Below are 24,168 nucleotides of genomic sequence, written 5' to 3'. Positions count from 1 at the left end.
CTGGTACCCAAAGCGGGCACACTTTTGCCAGGAGACACAGTCAAAGGTCACAATGAACTAGAAGTTACAGCTGCAGCTTGAATATTGGATATTCCTTGTGTCCAAGGACTAGAAAGCAGTAAGAGGAATGCCCATCTTGGCAAGATTAATTAACCCTCATCCTCAGGAGGAAGTAGGGCTGCTGTTACACAAAGGGAACAAGAAGGAACATGTGTGGGACTCAGATGATCCCCTAGGATACCACTTAATGCTTCCTGCCCAGTTGTGACTATGAATGGACAAATGCAACCACTCCAGTCTGAGAAAGGCATGGTTCTCAGACTCTCAGAAATGAGGGTTTGGGTCATACCACTAAGTAAACAACCAACACCAGCAGAAATGATAGCTGAGGGCAAGGGCAATTTAGACTACATAGTGGAGATGGCTCTAGAACCTTGTGGCTCTGAGACCAGCTACAGTGATGAGCCTGAGGCCTGTCTCAGTAATCTCTTTCTACATTTCCTCCCTTGGAGGAGCTGCTCTCAGAAACTGTGAAGACATGGATCTGTGCATCACAAGAAATGGACTGTAGCAGTCACTTACTTGTATCTTCCTTCAAAAAAGAATTGCCATTCAGGTACAAGGAGTTTGGTTAGCTAACAGCCTCCAGCTGCAGCGTGTCCAGAATTCATCTCAGCTTCCCAGTCATGACCATGCTCTCCTTGGGCAGCTCTAGGTGGTGACTAAACATGGTGGGTGTACTAAAATCTGGCCATTTCTGCCCATGCAGGACTCCTCTAACAGGCAATATGTGCTCTGAAGTTCCCAGTTAGGTTGACTGAGATTTTTTCAGATCTGCATCACAGATTGAGGCTCTCCCTAGCCAATTTTGCTTTCTCCCCATTTCCTTTCACAGGCATTCCACCCCATAAAACCTCTTGCGCTACTATATCCATTTCAACGTCTGCTTCCCAGGAGACCTGAACCAATATACTATGTAATTAGCTCTTTATGTGTATCAATTCATTTAACCCACTGATGTATTATTGTTAGTCCATTTTACAGGTGAGAAAACTGAGGCACAAAGAAATTATTAATTTGCCCAAGATCACAAAGTGAAAGGAGAATTAAATTTGAACCCAGTTTGACTCTGGAGCCTGTAATTTAATCACTATGCTAAGGGAGACAGGATACTGTCTTGTCATCTTTAGATATTAACAGTGATTATTCCATGTAATTTTAAAGAGTAAAAGAGCAAAAGGATATACACTAGAGGAAAAGCTACATTTTTGGCTAAATATAAAAAGAAATAATACTGCTAAAATTCTAATAATGTGCAGAATGAGCACCTTCAGGAAGTAATCAGGACCTATCATCTGAGAGTTCAAATAGTCTTGGATATGGTGAGGGTGAGACTTTAAAAAACAGATAAAAGTTGACCTACATCAGTAAAAGGTGTTAATTACTAAGTCCTATGTGGAAAAAAGGGGTTCCACAACCAAATAAGTTTGGGAAATACAGCCAGGCACAGTGGCTCATGCCTGTAATCCTAGTACTTTGGGAGGCCGAGGCAGGTGGATCACCTGAGGTTAGGAGTTTGAGACCAGCCTGGCCAACATGGTGAAATCCCATCTCTACTAAAAATACAAAAATTAGCCAGACATGGTGGTGCATGCCTGTAATCCCAGCTACTCAGAAGCCTGAGGCAGGAGAATTGTTTGAACCTGGAAGGCGGAGGTTGCAGTTAGCCAAGATGGCACCACTGCACTCCAGCCTGGGCAACAAGAGCAAAACTCCATCTCAGAAAAAACTGGGGTAATACATAGCTGAACAAAGTTAAACAAGTTTCTTCTACTCCTTAGTCTTTAGAATACTAATGTGCATTTGCAAACTTCTACCTGAGGGATATAGTAAGCTGAAAACCCAAACTTATTTGACTGAAGAACATTTCCTTGCTCCTAGGGAACATGCTTTAGAAATCCTGGATGGGCCTGGAGCGGTGGTTCATGTCTCTAATCCTAGCACTTTGGGAAGCCGAGGCGGGCGGATCACTTGATGTCAGGAGTTCAAGACCAACCTGACCAACATGGTGAAACCACGTCTCTACTAAAAATACAAAAAATTAGCCAGGTGTAGTGGCGGGTGCCTGTAATCCCAGCTACTCAGGAGGCTGAGGCAGGAGAATTGCTTGAATCCAGGAGGCGGAGGCTGCAGTGAGCCGAGATCACATCACTGCACTCCAGCCTAGGTGACAGAGCGAGACGCCATCTAAAAAAAAACACATATACACATAGACACACGAGAAGATGCACACGATGAAAAAAGTGTGGACTTTCCAGTCAGAGATATATGAGTTTGATATATAAGTTTGAATCATGGATGTGGGCTTAAGCTTAGGAAAATCAATAAAACACTCCAAGCCTCAGTTCCCTCAGCTGTAAAACGCATAATAATACAATGATCTTATAATAGCCTTAGTAAGAGTTAGAAATAACATATGTGAAATACCAGAAAGATGGCACACTACAAGGAAGGCTTTTATATTACACAAAAAGTAATACAAAGTAAAAGAATCCAAAAAAACTCCATGAACCTGGAATCATGGAAGAACCGGATGCAAAAATAGCAGTGAGGAATGATCAGCTTGGAACCAAATCATGACGGCTATATGCCAGGTTAAAGAATCTCAACCTTGCTTTTTAAACATTGAGCAGAAATTTCCAAGAGCGACCTCACAATAACTTCAAAAATAATTTACCTCAGCTACTACTACTAAAAAAAAAAAAAAAAAAAAAAAAAAAAAGGGACAATTATCACCAGAATCACAAAAAGGCCTACATGATGTATTGTGAAGTTCAAGTTTCAAACTGGCAGTGTTTTATTTTAATTACTTTTTAGGGATTGTTTCTCCTGCTCAATTGAAAATGAAAAATGGAGACTAAAGTTTATATAAATCCTGACAGGATGTTTTGACAAAATTTTGACATTGCTTGTTATATCTTTTTTTTTTTTTTTTTTTGAAAGGATGTTCCCCTGTTGCCCAGGCTAGAGTGCTGTAGCGCGATCTCGGCTCACGGCAGCCTCCCCTCCGGGTTCCCAGGTTCAAGCGATTCTCCTGCCTCAGCCTCCTGAGTAGCTGGAACTATAGGGGCCCACCACCACGCCCAGCCAATTTTTGTATTTTTAGTAGAAACCAGGTTTCACAATATTGGCCAGGCTGATCTTGAATTCCTGACCTCAAGCGATCCATCCACCTCGGCCTCCCAAAGCATTGGGATTACAGGCATAAGCCACCGTGCCCGGCCCTATCTATCTATCTATCTATCTATCTATCTATCTATCTACCTACTTATTTAGAGATGAGGTCTCACTATGTTGCCCAGGCTGGAGTGGAGTGCAGTGGCTATTCTCATGATCCCACTACTGATCAGGATGGGAGTTTTGAGCTGCTCCATTCCCATCCTGGGTCAGTTTACCCCTCCTTAGGCAACCTGGTGGTTTCCCACTTCCAGGAGGTCACCCCCTCCCAGGAGGTCACCATACTGATGCCAAACTTAGTGCAGACACCAATCGGCATAGCACACTACAGCCCAGAACTCCTGGGCTCAGGCAATCTTCCTGCCTCAGCCTCCCAAGTAACTGGGACTACAGGCACATGCCACCACACCCAGTCAATGTATTTTAACAAAGAGAATTTTGACATAGACTCTGTTGGGCTATGAAACAAATCATAAAAACATGTACAATTTACTCTTTCTTCATTTTAATAAAATGAAATCTCACAGATAAACATCAAACCTTAATCATTAAAGGTTAGGAAAGAACCAAACCATATTGCAAACAGAAATGCATACTTTTTCATTAATCCTACCAAAAAGGCTCCAGAACTGCTGTTTTTTTAACTTTATATGGAAATTATGCCATCCAAAGGAACTAAAGGATTGTATAATAAACCAGAACAAGAATTTCAGCTCAAAATCACCATTACAGGTGGCTCACACCTGTAATCCCAGCACTTTGGGAGGCCAAAGCAGGTGGATCACAAGGTCAGGAGTTCAAGACCAGCCTGGTCAAGATGGTGAAACCCCATCTCTACTAAAAATACAGAAATTAGCTGGACATGGTGGCGGGTGCCTGTAATCCCAGCTACTCGGGAGGCTGAGGCAGAGAATTGCTTGAATCCAGGAGGCGGAGGTTGCAGTGAGCCGAGATCATGCCACTGCACTCCAGCCTAGGCAACAGAGTGAGACTCCATCTAAAAAAAAAAAAAAAAAAAAAAAATCACTGCTATAGATTCTAAAAGTGAACTTCAGCGGGAAAATACTGTGGGTGATCCACTGCATGTAGAATGAAGGTCTAAAACTTGCACTTTGTTTACTCTCACAGTGGTTCCCTGTAGTATTTCCTAACTGGTTTGAAAAACCTTTAGAAACATTAGCAAGTAATTACTGCTGAGTTTGAACTATGTCCTAAAAAACCTCATAGGGAGGCTTTAATACCTTGAATGAGTAACCAAAATATTGGGTGATATTCTACATATAAGACAAACAATCACATTTGTATTTATATAAAATTATGTATCATTGAGAGGTAATGGCGAGTCTTAAAATCTGTCATGCCTGACTGCCTAGAAATGTTAATATGAAACTGGACTGTAAATTTTTAGAAATGCTTCAGTAGAGTTAAAGAAAAACTAAACTTAGGCATTACAATTGCCTTTTCTTAAGAAATATTCATATTGCCTGGGCACAGTAGCTCGCCTGTAATCCCAGCACTTTGGGAGTCCGAGGCAGGCGGATCACAAGGTCAGGTGTTCAAGACCAGCCTGGCCAACACAGCGAAACCCCATCTCTACTCAAAATACAAAAATTAGCAGGGCGTAGTGACAGGCGCCCATAGTAAAAGCTACTCGGAAGGCTGGGTCAGGAGAACTGCTTCACCTGGGAGGTAGAGGTTACAGTGAGTCGAGATCACGCCACTGCACTCTAGCCTGGTCGACAGAGCGAGAGTCTATCTCAAAACAAAACAAAACAAAAAAATTCATGTTAAGGCTGGGCACAGTGGATCATGCCTGTAATCCCAGCACTTTGGGAGGCCGAGGCAGGTGGATCACTTGAGGTCAGTTCGAGACCAGCCTGGCCAACATGGTGAAAGCCCGTCACTACTAAAAACACAAAAATTAGCCAGGCGTGGTAGCGCGCACCTGTAGTCCCCACTACTAGGGAGGCTGAGGCGGGAGGATCGCTTGAACCAGGGAGACAGAGGTTGCAGTGAGCCAAGACTGAGCCACTGCACTCCTGCCTGGGTGACAGAGCAAGACTCCATCTCAAAAAAAAAAGAAAGAAATATTCATATCAATAGAAGACAACCTTTTATATAGCTGAAGTCCTCACACCACCATTCCTATCACCACCCAATGTGGTTAATCAGTTCCATCCACCAGAGTTCACTGTTTACTAAATAGGAAACTAGAAAGTTTACAGCTATTTTTTGTTTGTTTGTTTTTGAGATGAAGTTTCGCTCTTCTTGCCCAGGCTGGAGTGCAATGGTGCAGTCTTGGCTCACTGCAACCTCCGCCTCCGCAGTTCAAGCGATTCTCCTGTCTCAGCCTCCCAAGTAGCTGGGATTACAGGTATCCACCACCATGCCCAGCTAATTTTTGTATTTTCAGGAGAGATGGGATTTCACTATATTGGCCAGGCTGGTCTTGAACTCCTGATCTCAGGCTATCTGCCCACCTCAGCCTCCCAAAGTGCTGGGATTACAGGCATGAGCCACCGTGCCTGGCCTACAGCTTTTATCCTCATGCCAAAAACATTCCTTATCATCAAATGTATCTGCAAGTAAAAGCTTCAACAATTTACCTAATGACTGTAAATAAAAGTTATTAACCAAGAGCATGGTGGCTCATGCCTGTAATCCCAGCACTTTGGGAGGCTGTGGGTGGATCATTTGAGGTTAGGAGTTCCAGACCAGCCTGGCCAACATAATGAAACCTCACTTCTATTAAAAAAAACATTAAAAAGTTATGAACCACCAATAGAGCCTTACATTATCACTTCCACTCACTAGGATGGTTATAATCAAAAAAACAGATAACAAGTGTTGGTGAGGATGTGAAGAAATTGGAACCTTCATACAATGCAGGTGGGAATATAAAAAGGTGCAGCTACTTTGTGAAAACAAGCTGATAGGTTCTCGAAAGGTTAAACATACAGCTACCATTTGGCCCAGCAATTCCATCCCTATAAATACCCAAGAGAAATGAAAGCATATTTCCACACAATAATTTGCACATGTATGTTAACAACATTATTTATAGTAGCCAAAAAGTAGAAAGAGCCCCAACTGATGAATAAATAAAATGTGGGATTTCCATACAATGGAATATTATTCAGCAATAAAAAGAAATGAAATATTGACACTTGCTACTGAACCCTAAAACTATTATGCTAAGTAAGAGAAACCAGTCATATATGGTATGATTCCACTTACATGAAATGTCCTGAATAGATAAGTAAATCCATAGAGGCAGCAAGTAGTAGTTGCCTAGGACTAGGAGGATTAGGGAGATCCTGGGAGTGACTGTTAATGGCTATAAACTGCTTTTTGGAGTGATTAAAATGTTCTAAAATTAGAGAGCAGTGATGTTTGCACAACTCTGTGAATACATAATACTGTTCTAACTTTTTCAGTTCCGTAAATGGGCTGTTTACCATAATTTAAAAGAAAAATGTAAGTACTACTTAATTTGTAAAACAGAAAATACTTTATGCATTGAGTATCCCTTATCTAAAATACTTGGAACCAGAAGCATTCGGGACAGATTAGAATTGCGACGCAAATCTAAACACAAAATTCATTTGTTTCATATATACCTTATACACATAGCCTAAAGGTAATTTTATACACTTTTAATAATTTTGTACATGAAACAAAGTTTTGACTATTTTGATTGTGATCCATCACACGAGGTTAGGCGTGGAATTTTCCACTTGTGACATGATGTCAGTGCTCAAAAAGTTTTGGATCTTTGAGCATTTCGAATTTCAGACTTTTGGATTAGGGATGCTCAACCTGTAAAAACAGCACTTTTCACATTATTTTATTAAATAAAATTTACCATTATAAAGCACAAGGTATTCTACTAACCCCATAACCAAATACTAATTCTACTGACACCTTGGTTCCTCCTTAATTTAGCAATCTCTAATAGTTCAAAATTGGATCATGCTGATTTTACTTACTATTAGTAAACTATATAAATAATTAACAATCTGGCCAGCCTGGTGGCTCACGCCTGTAATCCCAGCACTTTGGGAGGCCGAGGCGGGCAGATCATGAGGTCAGGAGATGGATACCATCCTGGCTAATACGGTGAAACTCCATCTCTACTAAAAATGCAAAAAAATTAGCCAGGTGTGATGGCAGGCACCTGTAGTCCCAGCTACTCAGGAGGCTGAGGCAGGAGAATGGCGTGAACCCGGGAGGTGGAGCTTGCCGTGAGCCAAGATCACGCCACTGCACTCCAGCCTGGGCGACAGAGTGAGACTCCATCTCAAAACAAACAAAAAAAACAAAAAAACAAATTAACAATCTTTCAAGCTCTTTTTTCAAAACTCAAGAGAAATATATTTTCCACTTCCAGAGTCCAGATTTAACAGGACTCATAGGACTGAACTCTGATTTACCCATTATATCATTTAATACTCACAATAATCCTGTAAGGTGACCATTATCAGTCACATTTTATAAAAAAGTAAATTGAGACCTAAAGAGGGTAAGAAACTTGTCCAAGGTTATAAGAAAAGACTGACAGGCTATTAAATCTAGTTCTTGCCTACTGCAGTTTATAAGGAAAAGTCTATGTTCTGAAAACAGTTAAGTAAATTTAATAATTTGAGAGTTTTTTGAAAACTAAATATGTGAACTATTTCTATTCAGTGCCTGCAACTATATATTTTCCAATGATTATTATATACAGTTGTCTCTCTGTGTCTGTGGAGGATTGGTTCCAGGAACCCACAGGATACCAAAATCTGTGGATGCTCAAATCCCTTATATAAAATGGCACAGTATTCGCATATAACCTATGCATATCCTCCTGTATACTTTAAATCATATCTAGATTACTTACAATGCCAAATACAATGTAAGTGCTATGCAAGTCAACTGTTATACTGTCTTGGGTTTTTACTTGTATTATTTTTATTATTGTATGATTACTTTTGTGTGTATGTGTGTGTGTGTGGATATTTTTGAGCCTTGGTTGGTAGGTCCCACAGATACAGAGGTCTGACTGTACCAAGAATGTAGCTCTATATAATGCAGGTCAAGTATACAAAAGTAAAATTAAAGATCAACGTAAAACACTGAAAATAAATAATCTGCAACAAGTATACCCTATACAAAGGGAATACTAATTTATTGGCTAAAACTGAAATGGAAAATATACTAAGATCGAAATTGTTTTCCATAAAAAAATTCCAAAGAATTCCAAAAGTAGACTTAGTCTAAAAAAAATAAAGCAACCAAGTTTTAAGTCACGCAGAAATCCCAACGCCTGATTTTTGTTTTTCCCAAAAGGAAGAAAGAAATGTACATTTATTGAGCACCTCCTGCATGACAAACACTGAGCTAATTGCTTTCGGTTACTTTTATCTCATGGAACCTGTTCTACTTTGCTGGGAGGGGTAGTGTTACTCCAATAGTACATAAGAAACTCAGAATCTAAATGTCACATTGCTCTAAGAGGTGTAGTAAGGATTCCTGCTCACATCCGACTCCATACTCTGTACCACATTATGCAATTAACAACCATAAAACACACATATATACACCATCCCTTTAGGAACATAAGAACTTAAGCTAAAATCCAGGCAATTATCTTTTAAACAAGCTTTGTGCCTTGCAACCAGTCTGTGGCTAGCACGTTAACAAGGTGCCAAATAAAAGTTTACTGAATGGAATGAACGGCGGTAGCTTAGCAACACAGGAAGGAATTACCATCTCTACTCACTCTACCTTTCTAAAGGAGTTAATACGAAACTATCACCAGGCAAAATAAACAATTATTTCCTTAAACAAAACACTGAATCAGGAATTGGAAGAGAAAGGAATAATCATATACAAAAATTATTATCAATGTCCTTAAAGGGCAAGATGAGACACAGACCCCTTAAACAGAGATTTAGTACGTTCCACTCAATTACAACACTTGTCTGACCTACCTTGTAACAGTTAATTAAAGGTATTCTGCTTCCACAGGACAAGTTTAGTAGAGCCCTTGGTCATTTTTGTGTTTCCCAGAATACCTACAACAGGATCTGGCACTTAAAAGCCAAAACTGCATAAAAATATTTTACAGATTGTAATACCTTTTCAGATGTATTTATCCTAAAAGCCTTGCAAGGTAAGCATAATAACTGAAGTATATGCATTTTACAGACAATGACATTGGTGTCCATTAAGTGCCAAAGTAAATAACGAGGTGTTCTATCACACCACAGCTATCACAGGAGGCTCTCAATAAATGGTTGCTGATTGGATCAGCTGTCCCTCAAAATATCATTTTTCTTTCTAAGATTATTTACTACGAGAAATGACATCCTTTGAGCTGGAGCTGCAAGGAAGTGGGGAAAAAAAAAAAAAAAAGAAATGACTATTGCCACTAAAGATTTGTAATTTTGCTAGAAAACAGACACCTTCCTTCGGCTCAGCAAGGTTAGTTAATTTTAAATTTACTGTATCAGTGATTCTCAAACTTCAGTAGGCCTAAGAATCAGGGAGACTGATAAAAATAAAGTTCTTTGGGCCATCGTCATCCCTAGAATTTCAATTCAAGGGACCAAGAATCCATATATTACATATAATACCTATGTTATATATATAACAAACACTCTCAACTGATTCTAATGTTGGTGGTCTTTAGGGACACACTGAGAACTGTATTCGACTGAATTCGAACTGTATTCGAATGGAGTCTCGCTCTGTTGCCCAGGTTGGAGTCAGTGGCCCAATCTAGGCTCACTGCAACGTCTGCCTCCCGGGTTCAAATGATTTCATGCCTCAGCCTCCAGAGTAGCTGGGGCTACAGGTGCGTGCCACAACACCCGGCTAATTTTTTTATTTTTAGTAGAGACGGGGTTTCACCATATTGGCCAGGCTGGTCTCGAACTTCTGACCTCGTGATCCACCTGCCTCGGAGAGGGGCATCTTGCTTACATTGCCCAGGCCGGACTGGAACTCCTAGGATCAAGGGGTCCTCCCAATTCAGCCTAGCCATCACACTTCGCCTGAATTCGACTTTTAAAAATCTAAATTAACCTACCAAAATAACTGGTAATCAAGCCAATAATTAACAGAAATACTTAAAATCTGACAAAAACAATGCAAGCCTACAGCATGTAAGACAGTAGATCTTCAAAAACGTGTACCATGCCAAACTTTCTCCCTACATGGAGACCCCATGCTGCATAGAAAGTTAAGTTAGGGATCTTTTAGGTAGTTACCCATATTCTTCTGTTTCAATTGATGAATTCAACTACGGTTCCAATGTAATTTGGTAAAATATTTTTATAGGTGCTATACAAATGGCAATGTAAAATGGAGCAGTCAGATAATTTTAAACCTAATATACAGAAATAATTTTAAAAATCACTGTCAGTACAAGCCCATTATAAACCTGTACTGTTTACAATCTGTGAGATTATGGGTGATTTCTCCTATTATTATTTATTAAGAGCCAACACAGTACGTTTCTATACTTTCCAAATTTTCTACAATAAGCATATTTTTTCATGATTATAAAAGTTTTGCAAGTACCTATAAGTCTTATAACTTTCACACACATAACAGGAAAACAGGAATAACCTGTAATCACATTTCTCACAAAACATAAACATCTGACTTACGGTATCAAACTGTAAGTACTAACATTTTCCAACATTAATATCAGAACAAATCATTTTATTTCTAAAATTTAGTATGTGTCCCATTTCCTTCAGGTATTTATTAGAGTAGCTGGCACTTAAAGAGGACTTAAAATCCTCTTGCCAACCATTATCTGGATCTCTTTAAGTGGAACATTTTCGTACCGAACACTGAAGCATAAAAATATTTCCTCTGGCGGCGGGGGGGGGGGGGGGGGGGGAACAGACCTTTGTAAAAGACGTTTTTATAACTGTGAGTGTTTATCTAGAAAACTTAGCATCGCAAAGATGCGATGGGGCTTTCTCCAAGGCAGACCACGCTTAGAGACAAGATACAAATACAAGGAGGCTGGGCTGAGCAACCGGCAGGTGATGAAATTTCACCTCAAATAAGACGCAAAAGGTTGTTCTCGAGCAAGTCAGATCCATGAATGACACTCTAGGAGTACCACGGGCTCTCTTGGTCCCGCACTCTCTGCACCCCAATTCTCACCCTGGCCTTCTTCTCCTCCCCATTCCCCCGCCACTACCGGGATTCTGAGATACTCGGTATGGGACGCGGGGAAGCCAAAGCTGTTTGCAAACAGGCGTCATCTACCTCCCTCTGGGATGTACGTGCAGGGCCCAGGCTAAGAGGCTGCGCTCGGCCCGGGCCCGTGCAAACCCGAAAGGCGGCCGTGCTCCTGCCGGCCCCCAGCTCCACACACCGGGCCGCGCCGGAACCGAGGCCGGGGCGAGGGCTTCCCAACGGCGCGGGGCCTAGTCGCCCCCCACGGCCTTCAGCCTCCCGGGGGACGCAGGCAGAAAGGGCTGAGGCCCCAGGACCGCAGAGTGGGGGAGGCGGCCGCAGTGGCAGGACGCCCCGTCCGCCCGGCCCGAGGGCTGCCGCCAAGGCCCCCACAAGCAGCGGGAGGTGGGCGAGCCCCGGACCGCGCCGCGCCACACTCACCTCGAGCAGCGGCCGCCTCCGCTTCAGCATGGCCAGGGGGGTGGTCCCTGAGCCGAAAGCCTCCTCCGGAGGGCACCGGCGCGGCCCCAGGCGCCACCGCGAAACCTCCCACTCCTGTAGGAGCTGCGGTAGCTGCGGCTACGGCTGCTACTGCTACAGCTGCTGAGGCCCGGCACCCGCCCAGCCGCATCGGCGCCCGGGCCGCGGCAGCCACGCGGATCCCGGAGGAGCGCCGCCGAGCCAGGCCGGGGGCGCAAGGCTGCGGCGGGACGACCGAGGTGCAGCAGGCGGGGATCCTCAGCGAAGCCTCCAGCGTCGGGTGGCCGCTCCTGCCGCCGGCGCCGCTGGGCCACAGCGCCCCCTGGACCCCACGTCCGGCTACGGCGTCGGGACTGCGGCGGCCGCGCCGGGCACGAGCCGCAGGGAACGCTAAGGAGCGCGGCCTGGGGGCGGCTAGGGCCCCGCGCTCCCTGCGCAGCCCGCGGCCCGCGGCCGGCCGGGGACTCCACTTCCCGGGAACCGGAAGCCCCTCAGTTCCCACCAAACCCTTGACGTTCCCTGCCCCCCGCCAGACCCGAGCACCTTTTCCTTCTCTCCCGAAGGTACGTGAACGTTCTTGTCACTCGGACCCGCACCTGAGAGCAGGAATGTAAGGGAATCCCTTCGTTTGTCTCTCCCGGCTTCGGGGGTGGCGGGGAGACCCCGTTCTAATCCCTTTAATGCGTCTGGATGAAAGAAGAGTGACCCAGAACAAACCTTTTTTTCAAACATACACACACTCCTCTCCCAAAACAGACGAAGGAATTGTCTTTGACCTTAACTTTTTTTTTTATCTACTGTGTAGATCATTACAGAAATTTCCTACAGATACCAACCAAACCCTTAACACCTAAACCACCACCCCCACAAAACAAAAATGAAAATACATATGTATACATATGCCCAGCCAGAGAAGAGAATAGCCAAAGGGTTGTCCTGAAATTCATATACAACTTAAAGGTAAGCAAAGAATCACCTATCTTTTACTAACACCCTCCCCGTCCCAACCTCTTCTCTCCCACCTCCACCCCTCATCCCAGCCGAATACTAGTACGGCTCTGAAGGAAGGAAATTATTACACAGTGGGGGCTATGGAATCATTCTGTTTACAGATGCCCCATATTTGATCCCAATCAGCCTCTAGGGTGCAAACGTCAGAACCAAAAACAAACAAGACTGTCAAAGGGGAAGTAGGGAAAGATAATTCTCCAAATCCTCAGATCCCCAAATTTTCCAAATACACTTTTTTGACAGAGTGGTGGTATACTAGAATGTGTAGTGACTTTGGTGTCAGACGCATACTGACACTACCAGTTCCAGTTCTGTCATCTATAGCTTTATGACCCTGGGCAAGTTATGTAACATTTTTGAACCTCAGTTTTCTCCTGCCTGCCTTGCTGGTTGTTGTGCAGATTGGAGATAAAGAGACTGGCCCATAGAAGATACTCAATAAATGCTAGTTCCAATTTTTATTGGTTCCAGTTCTTTTTCTTAGGCTCAATTTTGTACTCATCTGTTTTTGTTTCTCATTCTCTGTGTGTGTGTGTGTGTGTGTATGTGTGTGTAAGTATATTCCTATCAAAAGATGGATGCTCCATTCTTCATCCTCCCTAGTCTGGGTGCAACTTCCCTAAATTTCACTAATGGGTTTATGTAACACCCTCTACAGAAGAATAGAGCCTCATACACTGGATCCTATGACATTCTATTGTACAGCAGATATCAGCATGCAACCAGTATTTTTTATGTATAAAAAATGTTATAAGGCAATCTCACCTTACCTTAGGTTATGGCCTAATGATGATAAATAATAATGAGAAACTACAGGAATCATTCATTTAATAATTGAGCAGCCACCACGGAGAAGCTGTCACCTAGTAGCTCTCTTAATGAAAGCTGTTCCTGTATAATCCTAACTGTGCCTTTGCCACATACTCCTGAGTCACAAAAAAATCACTATACCCTTTCTATAACAAGAGAAACTGGGGCTCTAAGGGAAACCGTGATTCATCCTCGCAGTGATTCTATGAGTTAGGTGCTATGCTACCACCATTTTACATGTGAAATACATCCAACTTAAGGAAAAGCTGTAAGTAGACCCTGAGATTCCCTTCAGTCCCCAACCTGATGCCCCAACAGTGCTTTCAGCAATATTAATAAAATGCTGTAAGGGTCATTTGTTGCTACAAAATTTTCAGTCGAGAGAAATGGGCCCTTCTACTGATTGAGATCATTAACTCTGTAACCTAATATTAGCACTGTATTTTTCATGCCTAGATCACTGCCACCACAGGAAACCTGCATTTGTTTATGAATAATCATGCAACCCAGGGCATAGCTACTACATGAAGAAGATGATTCATTTGTTCCCAAGACCAGTTTCCTCTTGCTTCACACTTTCTCTCCTTGTTGCTGAAAGCAGCTGCCTTTATCATCACCACCTCCTCCCCGATCAGAGTAGTCCACTTTAAATCCTTTCATACGCTACAATTTCATTCCATCGTTTTCAGTTTGCCTTCTGCTCCTAAAATGTCTCTCACCTGTTTTCCTCTCTTCTACTGTAAATCTCTTGTTCATTTTAATCTACTTTGGCCTTCTGTCAATTGATTTGGCTACCCTACTCTCAATTTTGCATTGATTTCCACTATTAGCTAGCAACTGTAAAATGTCTCTCTATTCCCAACCTGGTAGACCTCCCCACTTTCATTTTTATACTGTCTACATCCTGTAGAAAGCCAATATTCTAAGAATTTTTTTTTCAACAGAGTTTAAGCTCTAGCACCCCAAGCAAAATATTCTTTGCTCTTTAAAATTAGTTTTTAAAATTCAGGCCAAAAAGATACCCGTTTCCTGACTTGGTGAATGGCACCATCATCCACCCAGGTGCCCAAGCCAAAAATCTTGGATTCATTCTTAACTCTTGCCTCTTTCTCCTGGGCAAGTAGTTACAAAGCCTGATAAATTTTACCTTTTTGCTTTTTAAATTTCTCTTCTCCTGTCCAACTCCACTGCCACTCACTTTGATCTAGTAAATATGCTCAATAAATTATAGGTGAACTGAATGAAAAAAAGGAAGAAGGAATGAATGCATGTTCTATTTGGATATAAGAGTAAATACTGGTCGGGCGTGGTGGCTCATGCCTGTAATCCCAGCACTTTGGGAGGCCGAGGCATGTGGATCACCTGAGGTCAGGAGTTCAAGATCAGTCTGGCCAACATGGTGAAACCCCATCTCTACAAAAATACAAAAATTAGCCACGCATGATGGCGAGTGCCTGTAATTCCAGCTTCTCGGGAGGCTGGGGCAGGAAAATCACTTCAACGCGGGAGGCAGAGGTTGCTGTGAGCCAAGGTCGCACCATTGCACTCCAGCCTGAGCAACAGAGCAAGACTCAGTCTCAAAAAAAAACAAAAAACAAAAAAGTAAATACTATATAAAAGTTTGTTTAAAGGAAGGCACAAAACCCCTTCCATGCTCCTATTAACCCTTGTGCTTTGTAATTTGTAACTACTCATCACTGTAGAGTCAGTATCTATTTACTTATATGTCTCCATTGCCAAATTGTAAGCCCCTGTGGGATGGGTTCAGTGTTTGATTCATATCTGTGTCCCTAGAACCAGTCTCAGCACAAAGTACACCCCAGAGAATGTTAAGCTGAACTGAACCTCCCTCATCAGACTGTAGATAGCCTGCATCCCACATGCTCAGTGACTTTTTAGGACTTTTCCCTTAAATTTCAGGGCCCACAAAAAATAAGACTCCCGGCCGGGCACAGTGGCTCACACCTGTAATCCTAGCACTTTGGGAGGCTGAGACTGGCAGCTCACAAGGTCAGGAGATCAAGACCATCCCGGCCAACATGGTGAAACCCTATCTCTACTAAAAATACAAAAATTAGCCAGGCATGGTGATGTGTGCCTGTAATCCCAGCTACTCAGGAGGCTGAGGCAGGAGAATCACTTGAACCCAGGAGGCGGAGGTTGCGGTGAGCTGAGACCACGCCACTGCACTCCAGACTGGGCAACAGAGTGAAACTCCGTCTCAAAAAAAAAAAAAAAAAAAGTTACCAGGCATGGTGGCAAGAGCCTGTAGTCCAGGCTACTTGGGAGGCTGAGGCAGGAGAATCACTTGAACCCAGGAGGCGGAGGTTACAGTAAGCTATGATTGCCCCACTACACTCCAGCCTTGGAGACAGAGTGAGACCCTGCCTCTAAAAGTAAAAAAATTATTTTTAAAAAATTAGCAAAGCAGTTCTCATTCTAGGAGATGAGGATATGTAACTAATCAAATATATGGACAAAGATATATGCAAAAATATGTTAATTGTAGGTTTTACTGTGAGTTTATAACATAATGTGAGGAAAACCCTAAATAAATTAAATTAAAATGCCTCCACATGCCAGGCACTGTGACCCAAGCCTGTAATCCCAGCACTTTGGGAGGCCAAGGTGAGTGGATCATCTGAGGTCAGGAGTTTGAGATCAGCCTGGCCAACATGGCAAAACCTCATCTCTACTAAAAATACAGAAATTAGCCAGGCATGGTGGTGCATGCCTGTAATCCCAGCTACTCAGGAGGCTGAGGCAGGAGAATTGCTTGAACCTGGGAGGCAGAGGTTGCAGTGAGCTGAGATCATGCCACTGCACTCCAGTCTGGGCAACTAGAGGGAAACTCCATTAAAAAACAAAACAAAACAAAAAAAACACTCAACACAAAGAAGTATTATGCATCCATTAACAATTGTTTTTAAATAATTTTAAATATTGAAAACTGCTGATGATTCAATATCAAGTTAATAAGACAGTGTTAAGTAAAAAAAGACCATTATCCCAATTATGTGCTTTTTATACTTACAAAATATATAAATATGATACTTAGAAGGAAATAGTTCAAAATGTTATATGTTTGTGGAATTTTTTGATTTTTTAATTTTGGAATAATATCAGATTTAAAGAAAAGTTGAAAAAATAGTACCCCAAAATCCCACATACTTTTCACCCATATCTAACCACATTTGCTTCATCACTCTCTGTCTCACTCTTGCTCTATGTTTCTTCTATCTCTATAGAGAGATATAGATTTTGTATTAGTCTGTTCTCAAGCTGTTATGAAGAAATATCTGAGACTGAGTAATTTATAATGAAGAGGTTTAATTCACTCACAGTTCTGCATGGCTGGGGAAGCCTCAGGAAACTTACAATCATGGTAGAAGGCATCTCTTCACAGGGCAGCAGGAGAGAGAATGAGTGCCAAACAAAGGGGAAAGCCCCTTATAAAATTGTCAGATCTCATGAGAACTCACTATCATGAGAACAGTGTGGGGAGGGAGAACTGCCCCCATGATTCAATTATCTCCACCTGGTCCCACCCTTGACACGGGATTTTTTTTTTTTTTTTTTAATGGAGTCTCACTCTGTTGCCCAGGCTGGAGTGCAGTGGCACGATCTCGGCTCACTGTAACCTCCACCTCCAAGGTTCAAGCGATTCTGCCTCAGCCTCCCAAGTAGCTGAGATTACAAGCATGCACCACCATGCCCGGCTAATTTTTTTAGTTTTTTTTTTTTTTTTTTGAGACGAAATCTCGCTATGCCGCCCAGGCTGGAGTGCAGTGGCCGGATCTCAGCTCACTGCAAGCTCCGCCTCCCGGGTTTACGCCATTCTCCTGCCTCAGCCTCCCGAGTAGCTGGGACTACAGGCGCCCGCCACCTCGCCCGGCTAGTTTTTTGTATTTTTTAGTAGAGACGGGGTTTCACTGTATTAGCCAGGATGGTCTTGATCTCCTGACCTCATGATCCGCCCGTCTCGGCCTCCCAAAGTGCTGGGATTACAGGCTTGAGCCACCGCGCCCGGCCTAATTTTTTTAGTTTTTTAGTAGAGATGGGGTTTCACCATATTGGCCAGGCTGGTCTCAAACTCCTGAACTTGTGATCCGCCTGTCTTGGCCTCCCAAAGTGCTGGGATTACAGGTGTGAGCCACCTCCCCTGGCCATGACACAGGATTATTACAATTCAAGATGAGATTTCAGTGGGGACATAGCCAAACCATATCAGATGTATAAAGAGGCTATTGTAATTTTTTTTTTTTTTTCTGAGACGAAGTCTCACTCAGTCGCCCAGGCTAGAGTGCAGTGGTGTGATCTTGGCTCACAGCAACCTCTGCCCCCTGGGTTCAAGTGATTCTGCCTCAGCCTCCCAAGTAGCTGGGACTACAGGCACATGCCACCAAGCCCAGCTAGTTTTTGTATTTTTAGTAGAGAAGGCGTTTCACCATGTTGGCCAGGATGATCTCGATCTCTTGACCTCGTGATCTGCCTGCCTTGGCCTCCCAACGTGCTGGGATTACAGGTGTGAGCCACTGTGCCCAGCCTAATTATTATTATTTTTTTTAAGAGACACTGTTGCTCTGTTGCCCAGGCTGGAGTGCAGTGGTGCAGTCACAACTCACTGCAGCCTTGAACTCCTGGGCTCAAAGAACCCTCTTGCCTCAGCCGCCTGAGTAGCTGGGACTGCAAGCATGCACCACCATACCTGGCTTATTTGTTTGTTTGTTTATTTATTTATTTATTTATTTATTTATTTATTTATTTATTGGTAGAGGCGAGGTCTCACTGTGTTGCTTAGGCTAGTCCCAAACTCCTGGCCTCAAGCAATCCTCCTGCCTCAGCCTCCCAAAGTACTGAGATTATAGGCCTGAGCCACCATACCTGGCCCATCGTAATCTTCTAATCTATCCCTAAATATTTTTCTGTGTATTTCATCAAAACAAAGACAGAGTACATATATCACAGTATAATTATCAAAATTTAAAACTTAACATTGATACAGTACTGTGATCTCATCTGTGACCTTGGATGGGCATGATGGATCACACCTGTAATCCCAGCACTTTGAGAGGCCAAGGTGGGAGGATCACTTTAGCTCACAAGTATGAGACCAGCCTGGGCAACATAGCAAGACCCCTATCTCTACCAAAAAAAAAAAATTTGGCCAGGCACAGTGGCTCACACTGGTAATCCCCGAGTTTTGAGATGCTGAGGCAGGCAGATCACCTGAGGTCGGGAGTTCAAGACCAGCCTGACCAACATGGAGAAACCCCGTCTCTACTAAAAATACAAAATTAGTCAGACGTGGTGGCACATCCCTGTAATCCCAGCTACTCAGGAGGCTGAGGCAGGAGAATCACTTGAACCCGGGAGGTGGAGGTTACTGTGAGCCGAGATTGCGCCATTGCACTCCAGCCTGGGCAACAAGAGCAAAACTCTGTCTCAAAAAAAACAATTTTTTTTTTCAGGCCAGGCACAGTGGCTTATGCCCATAATCTCAGCACTTTGAGAGGCCAAGGTAGGCAGATCACCTGAGGTCAGGAGTTCAAGACCAGCCTGGCCAAAAGGGTGAAACCCCATTTCTACTAAAAATACAAAAATTAGCTGGGCCTGGTGGATCACACCTGTAGTCCCAGCTACTTGGGTGGCTGAGGCACAAGAACTGTTTGACCCTGGGAGGCCAGAAGTTACAGTAAGCTGAGATCACACCACTGAACTCCAGCTAGGGCAACAGAGTGAGACTCCATCTCCTGCCTCAGCCTCCCAAGTAGCTGGGACTACAGGTGTGTGCCACCACACCTGGCTTATTTTTGTATTTTTAGTAGAGATGGGTTTTCGCCATGTTAGCCAGGCCAATTTCGAACTTGTGACCTCAGGAGATACGCCCTCTTTGGCCTCCCAAAGTGCTGGAAATACAGGCGTGAGCGACCATGCCTGGCCTAATATTATTTATAGAAAAAGAAAATAAGTTTTTGGTTCTGGTTCAGGATCCAGTGCAGGATCACACATTATAATAAATTTCAAGTTTCTTTTATTTTCTTTAATCTGGAACTGTTTCTCAGTGTTTTTTCTTTTACGTCTTTACATTTTTAAAGAATACAGGCCATTTATTTTTCAAATATCCCTCATTTTGAGTTTTTCTGATTTTTCTTTATTAAATTCAGATTATGCATTTTGGGCAGTAATACTACACAATTGAAGTTGTGTCCCTCTCAGTGTATCTTATCCAGAGTCATGTGATACTTGTATGTCTCATCACTGATGAGAGTAACTTTGTTCACTTAAGATAGTATTGGCAGCCGGGTGCGGTGGCTCACACCTGTAATCCTAGCACTTTGGGAGGCTGAGGCAGGCAGATCACGAGGTCAGGAGATCGAGACCATCCTGGCTAACCCGGTGAAACCCCATCTCTACTAAAAATACAAAAAAATTAGCCAGGCGTGGTGGTGGGCGCCTGTAGTACCAGCTACTCGGGAGGCTGAGGCAGGAAAATGGCATGAACCCAGGAGGTGGGATTTGCAGTGAGCCGAGATCGCACCACTGTACTCCAGCATGGGCGACAGAGCGAAAATCCGTCTCGAAAAAAAAAAAAAAGATGGTCTCAACCAGATTTCTCCACTGTAAAGTAACGGTTTTTCTCTTTGTAATTATTAAATATCTTGTGGGAGATAATTTGAGACTATCCACTTTTAACATTCATTTGTTATTCTTGCTTGAGCCAATATTACTATAATGGTCGCCAAATGATAATTTTCTAATTCCATCATTATCATTCCTTATATATTTTAAATTTGTCTTTCTGCTATAAGGGATAGCTTTTTTATTCTCCATTTATTCATTTATTACTTTGTTTATATCAGATAAACTCATTGATTTTTATTCTATGAATTATGTAATGATTATTATATAGAGATGCACAAATTGTTTCAGATTCAGCTGGTTTCTGTATTCTTTTAACATTTCTTCATCATTTTTTAAGACTTCCCTTACTTTCTGGTGCTGTGTCCCAGGGGCACCTTGTACTTTCCCAGCCCCATCCCTGGAATCACCCATTCCCCTAAAAGCCCAAGTTCTACTTAGTAGAGAGTGGTCATTAGAAATAAAAACCTATGGCCGGGCGCGGTGGCTCACGCCTGTAATCCCAGCACTTTGGGAGGCCGAGGCGGGCGGATCACAAGGTCAGGAGATCGAGACCACGGTGAAACCCCGTCTCTACTAAAAATACAAAAAATTAGCCGGGCGCGGTTGTGGGCGCCTGTAGTCCCAGCTACTCGGGAGGCTGAGGCAGGAGAATGGCGTGAACCCGGGAGGCGGAGCTTGCAGTGAGCCGAGATCGCGCCACTGCACTCCAGCCTGGGCGACAGAGCGAGACTCTGTCTCAAAAAAAAAAAAAGAAATAAAAACCTATGTGCTAGTTGTTTTCATTGCTGCTATAATGTCATTGCTTCTAGGCTCTTTCACTGAGCACAGCTAGAAAATACAAACACACACACACACTCATGCACACACACACGTGCCCCAGTTTTGTTTGAACATCATTTTTACCTTGAACAGACAAGCTATGGTTATCCAGAGTTGGAAATTTGGCAGACATTTTCTAGAAAATGGACAAAGTAAGACTGTCACTTCCAGGAAAACAACTAACAGTATTTGTTGCCAATGATAAAATTCAAGTTTTCAAATGAATATTAGAATTTTGAGGCCAGGTGCAGTGACTCAACCTGTAATCCCAGCACTTTGGGAAGCCAAGATGGGAAGACCACCCGACATCAGGAGTCCGAGACCAGCCTGACCAACATGGCAAAACCCCGTCTCTACTGAAAATACGAAAATTAGCCGGGAGTGGTGGTGGGTGCCTGTAGTCCCAGCTACTCTGGAGGCTGAGGCAGGAGAATCATTTGAATCCGGGAGGCGGAGGTTGCAGGGAGGTGGAGGTTGCAGTGAGCCGAGATTGCACCACTGTACTCCAGCCTGGGCAACAGAGTGAGACTCTGTCTTAAAAATAAATAAATAAATAAGTAAATTAGAATTTTGAAAAACTCGTATTCACCACTATGAACTTGAGCACTTTCTAAACTTTTCTGAAGAGATGGGTGGAGATATTAGCTGTTGGGGTTTTTTTTTTAAAATATCCTATAGTGAAATGTGTCAACATTTGGAAGATCTGCATAACTTAGTGAACCAGTATTTTTTCTTTTTTTTTTCTTTTTTCTTGAGACAGAGTCTTGCTCTGTCACCCAGGCTGGAGTGCAATGGCGCAGATCTCAGCTCACCACAACCTCTCCCTCCCAGGCTCAAGTGATTCTCCTGCCTCAGCCTCCCAAGTAGCTGGGATTACAGGCATATGCCACCACACCTGGGTAATTTTTGTATTTTTCACCATGTTGGCCAGGCTGGTCTCAAACTCCTGACCTCAGGTGATCTGCCTGCCTCAGCCTCCCTAAGTGCTGGGATTATAGGCGTGAGCCACCACACCCAGCCATGAACCAGTATTTTTTCAAATAACGAATGCATGATGTTACAAAAGTACATATAGGCCAGGCCCAGTGGCTCATACCTGTAATCCCAACACTTTGGGAGGCTGAGGTGGGCAGATCACCTGAGGTCAGAAGTTCAAGACCAGCCTGTCCAACATGGCGAAACCCCATCTCTACTAAAAATATTAAAATTAGCTGGGCATGGTGGCGGGTGCCTGTAATCCCAGCTGAGGATTACAGGCTGAGGCAGGAGAATCACTTGAACCCGAGAGGCAGAGGTTGCAGTGAGCCGAGATTATGCCACTGGACTCCAGCCTGGGCGACAGAGTGAGACTGTCTGAAAAAAAAGAAAAAGAAAAAAAAAGTACATATAGATAAAGTATCTATTTAAAATGTAATATAGAGCAATGGATTTAATGTAACAGTATGAAAAGTTCACTGATTCAGTTTCAGAGTCCGCATTGCAACTCACCTTTAATACATTACACCTGTGGCCAGACGTGGTGGCTCACACCCATAATCCTGGCACTATGGCAGGCTGAGGCAGGAGGATTGCTTGAGGCCAGGAGTTCGAGACCAGCCTGGGTAACATGGTGAGATCCCGTCTCTACAAATACTTAAAAATTAGCTGGGCATGGTGTCACATTCTTGTAGTCCCAGCTACTTGGGAGGCTGAGGTGGGAAGATCACCTGAGCCACGAGGTTGAGGCTGCAGTGAGCTATGATTGCACCATTGCACTCCATCCTGGTTGACAATGAGACCCTGCCAAAAAAAAAAAAGAAAGGAAGGAAAAGAAAGAAATTACCACTTCTCAAGTTTTAGAAAGAAAGAAAGGAAAGAGAGAGAGAAGGAAGGAGGGAGGGAGGGAGGGAGGGAAGGAAGGAAAAGAAATTACCACTTGTCAAGTTTTGATGTAGTATAAAAAATATCCACAAATATCAGAAATGACTATTAAAATACTCCTTACTTTTCCAGTGGCATATCTGTGTGAGGACAGATTTTCTTCATATACAGCATTTTCCAACAGATTGAATGCCGAAGCAGATACGAGAATCCAACTGTCTTTTCTAAAGTCTTTCAGACTTTAAAGAGATTTGCAAAAGTGTCAACAATGCCACTCTTCTCACTTTTTTGTTTTGGAAAATATAGTTACTTTCATTAAAATAAGTTATATATTAAAAGATAATGGGTTCACTATTTTTTTTATTATACTTTAAGTTCTGGGATACATGTGCAGAACATGCAGGTTTGTTACATAGGTATACACGCTTGTCATGGTGGTTTGCTGTACCCATCAACCCATCACCTACATTAGGTATTTATCCTAATGCTATCCCTCCCCTAGCCCCCCACCCCTCAACAGGCCCTGTTGTGTGATGTTCCCTTCCCTGTGTCCATGTGTTCTCATTGTTCAGCTCCCACTTATGAGTGAGAACATGCAGTGTTTGGTTTTCTGCTCCTGTGTTAGTTTGCTGAGATGGTTTCCAGCTTCATTCATGTCCCTGCAAAGGACATGAACTCCTCCTTTTTTATGTCTCCTTAGTATTCCATGGTGTATATGTGCCACATTTCCTTTATCCAGTCTATCATTGATGGGCATTTGGGTAGGTTCCAAGTCTTTGCTATTGTGAATAGTGCTGCAATAAACATACATGTCCATGTGTCTTTATAATAGAATGATTTATAATCCTTTGAGTATATACCCAGTAATGAGATTGCTGGGTCAAATGGTATTTCTGGTTCTAGAACCTTGAGGAATCACCACACTGTCTTCCACAATGGTTGAACTAATTTACACTCCCACCAACAGTGTAAAAGTGTTCCTGTTTCTCCACATCCTCTCCAGCATCTGTTGTTTCCTGACTTTTTAATAATCGCCATTCTAAGTGGCATGGGATGGTATCTCAAAGATCCTGGGCTAGAGTGTGAAAACCTGGCTTCTAATGATGTAAACATGGACTGGACTGA

General features: G+C 43.0%; 1 protein-coding gene and 1 long non-coding RNA gene across 4 annotated transcripts in view; one reads left to right on the top strand and one right to left on the bottom strand.

The window, feature by feature from the left end:
• Window positions 1-12,265, bottom strand: part of ZFYVE9 (zinc finger FYVE-type containing 9) — a 200,964-nt gene extending 188,699 nt beyond the window's left edge. For all 3 annotated transcript variants that reach the window (XM_021941549.2, XM_031668706.1, XM_031668716.1), the window contains exon 1: window positions 11,860-12,265. The gene's annotated coding sequence lies outside the window, so the exon portion shown is untranslated. The remainder of the gene's footprint in view (window positions 1-11,859) is intronic.
• Window positions 12,266-12,366: 101 nt separating this feature from the next.
• On the top strand, window positions 12,367-23,321 carry LOC108586984. Its single transcript, XR_001905084.3, has 3 exons — window positions 12,367-12,461; window positions 12,704-12,858; window positions 23,176-23,321. It is a non-coding gene; the product is annotated as an uncharacterized LOC108586984 (long non-coding RNA).
• The last annotated feature ends 847 nt before the right edge of the window (window positions 23,322-24,168 follow it).

This window comes from Papio anubis, chromosome 1 (assembly GCF_008728515.1).
Source record: "Papio anubis isolate 15944 chromosome 1, Panubis1.0, whole genome shotgun sequence".
Lineage (NCBI taxonomy): Eukaryota > Metazoa > Chordata > Mammalia > Primates > Cercopithecidae > Papio > Papio anubis.
This window is presented reverse-complemented; position numbering and strand designations above follow the sequence as displayed.